Genomic DNA, 3,260 nt, shown 5'->3' with positions numbered 1-3,260 from the left:
GGAGGCTGAGGCAGGAGAATGGCATGAACCCGGGAGGAAGAGCTTGCAGTAAGCCAAGATCGCGCCACTGCACTCTAGCCTGGGCAACAGAGTGAGACTCTGTCTCAAAAAAAAAAAAAAAGAAAAAAGATTATTTTTCGTATTAGAATAAAATCAGCTAACCAAGTATTAATATTAACTGAAGTACTTTTAAACATTGTAAAACATTGTTCTGATTCGATGAAAGTTGTACTCTCTAAAGATTTTAATAATTCAACTTGAAGTAATCTATAACACTGGGGGAGAAAAATTAAGAACAGAGAAGACACAAACTATAATACTTCACAGATTTTGAAAGCACTTAAGGCACTTATGGTCTCTTTTGGTGAAATCTCAATCACTTTAAAAAGTTATGAGTTTGCATTTTTCTGCTTCACATTTTTTTTTTTTTCAAATTTCTTGCTTCATTGTCTATGTCTGTAGGATCCTTTTTAATCCCAGAGAAACCTGTATGGATAGTCAGGTACTTTAAATCTAAAGAGGGAAAGCAGCCAACTGAAGAATATGGCAACAAGACACATACCAGCCAGACACATCATCTTTCTCTTTATGATGTTCATCGTAGAGGTGGCAGCCTTATCTAACAGCACCATTCCCAGGGTAACACACATATTAAACAGGGAAATAATGAACGTTTCTGCTGCAAACTGAGCCTGACTAAATTTGCTGACATAATGCTTATGTCCTGTGCGAGGGTTCCTTTGTACATATGGTTCTCCTCTTATATAAGTCCACATTTGACCAGACGTCATCACAATCACAAAGCACAGAGTTAAAACTTCGCACAAGATTCCGCAAGAAATAGATTTCCTATTCCATTTCAAGAAATACCCAAGTCCACCAGTGAGAGCCAAAAGTATCCCCAGCTTGAGGAGACCATGATAATTTGTAGGCTGTCTGATTCTGACGCTGACATGTGTTCTCTCTGCTACCCATTCAGCCATTTGGTCAGCAACGATATCCCTTCCTCTCAAATTATAAATGTCATCTGTTGTAAATTTCCACTGGGCAGAAAAGTGGAAGAAACTCGGAACTGACATTACCTGGAGCGCTTCAAAGACCTCAGGGCTTTCATCATAATCCACCATTGCAAAAAATACCTTTGTGGTGAATGCACCAGGGCCTTGATAGGAATTTGCCAAGATCTGAAATTCTTCGGCAGCACCTTTGCACATGACACATGAATTGAACTCGTGGAGAGCAGTAAGCATCACAATAACAGAATAGTTTTTTGGTGCATCTAATACAAAATGATAGAACATGGTGTCACTCATTCTTATCACTCTGTCTTTCTTTGTCCAATCCATCAGCTGGCTGACCTTTTTGGCCAACACCTTCTTCCATCGGGCAGGATGTGTAGGAGTCCTGGGAGCCACGAATACCAGGGCCACCACTATGGTCAAAAGTAGACACCAAAGGCGCCACATTTCTGCCATATTTGCTTACTTCTTTGTGTTATACCGCTGTTGCAAAATATGTAAGCCAAAACGTGATCATTTCTTCCTGCAATTAATTTGTCAAAGATTTTTTTCTTTCTGTCTTCTTCAATCCTGGTAAAGAGGCTACATCACAAATTCTTGTTCATGTCCAGTTTACAAGTCATATATTAGAGTTTACAAAATAATCTGTGGAAAAAAATACTCTGTAATGAAAGGAGTTTGGGAAATAGTGTTCTGGCTTCAGTCCTGCTGAATGACTTGCACTTAACAAATCAGGCCGGGCATGGTGGCTCACACCTGTAATCCCAGTACTTTGGGAGGCCAAACCAGGCAGATCACCTGAGTTCCATGAGTTTGAGACCAGCCTGGCCAACATGAAACCCCGTCTCTACTAAAAATATAAAAATTAGCCAAGTGTGTTGGCGCATGCCTGTAGTCCCAGCTACTCAGGAGGCTGAAGCAGGAGAATCACTTGAACCCGGGAAGGGGAGGTTGCAGTGAGCCAAGATTGTGCCACTGCACTCCAGCCTGGGCAACAGAGCAAGACTCTGTCAAAACAAAACAAAACAAAACAAAACAAAACAAAAACCTGAATGCCTGCCAGGGAGCAGCTGGATCCACTGCGAACACATTCAAACTGCTCAAAAGCCAACCTCATCCCTCAACTGCCTACCAAGCCCTTGGTTCTCTACTGTTCTTCCCATCCCTCCAGTGACGTTTGACAACCGATGGACCCTTCTGGGACTTCTTTCTCTCATCCATTAAACCTGAGCTTGGCCCCTGGGCCCATCTGCCTGGGTTTCAATCCAGGCTGTACCACTTGTTAGTGATGTGACCTGGGCACGTCCTCACTGGCCTGTGCCTCAGTCTCCCTGCCTGTAAAGTGAAGGTGGTAACAGTACCCACCTCATATGATCTGGTTCAGCAAAGCCCTCAGAACAGGACCAGGCCTGCACACCTGTCTTCCTCTCTATCCCAGCACCCCACGAGAGGCAGTGTGGAGCACAGCCGAGTGTCCTCTGGGTGGGGCCAGAACACCTGGATTTCCCTCCCTGCTTTTTAGCAGTGTGTCTCTTTTGTTACCTAAGAAAGTGGGGACAATGCCCACTTCACCTATTAGTTGTGAAGATTAAATGTTAATATTTTTCCAACCCCTAGAACAGTACTAGACATAAGACACACATTTTTTTCCCCTTCTCTCTTTTTTTAAAGAAATGGTTGAATATTGAGCATTGCTTCTCTGGTTTTTTTGTGTTTTGTTTTGTTTTTTGAGACAGAGTCTCGTTCTGTTCCCAGGCTGGAGTGCAGGGGCGCGATCTCAGCTCACTTCAACCTCTGTCTTCCAGGGTCAAGTAATTCTCCTGCCTCAGCCTCCCGAGTAGCTGGGATTATAGGCGAGTGCCACCAGAGCATTGCTTCTCATACCCCAGTTACCTCTCTCAGGGTTGTGCCCTCTCCAAACATGATTATCATCCCTTGATCACACCTTGTATGACCTTCAAGATGGGCAAAGTTGTTGGGCAAGACAGAATAGAAGAACTGTTGTAAACAACATTAACTATACGTCCATTGCTGGAGGGGACCTGCTGGGGAGTGCACCTGATTTTAATTTTAATTAATTAATTTATTTTTGAGACATAGTCTCACTCTGTCACCCAGGCTGGAATGCAGTGGCATGATCTCGGCTCACTGCAACCTCTGCCTCCAGGCTCAAGCGATTCTCCTGCCTCAGCCTCCCTGGTAGCTGAGATTACAGGTGCACACCACCATACTTGGCTTTTT

The 3,260-nt window shown here is 43.7% G+C and overlaps 1 pseudogene across 1 annotated transcript; it reads right to left on the bottom strand.

Annotated features, from left to right (window-relative positions):
- Window positions 1-222: 222 nt before the first annotated feature.
- LOC105521223 lies at window positions 223-1,250 on the bottom strand (annotated as a pseudogene). Its single transcript, XR_001003240.1, has one exon. The product of XR_001003240.1 is annotated as a magnesium transporter protein 1 pseudogene (transcript).
- Window positions 1,251-3,260: the final 2,010 nt, after the last annotated feature.

The sequence above is a fragment of the Colobus angolensis genome, unplaced genomic scaffold, assembly GCF_000951035.1.
Source record: "Colobus angolensis palliatus isolate OR3802 unplaced genomic scaffold, Cang.pa_1.0 Scaffold4, whole genome shotgun sequence".
Lineage (NCBI taxonomy): Eukaryota > Metazoa > Chordata > Mammalia > Primates > Cercopithecidae > Colobus > Colobus angolensis.
The sequence above is the reverse complement of the archived record's forward strand: the minus strand, read 5'-3'. Positions and strand labels throughout refer to the sequence as shown.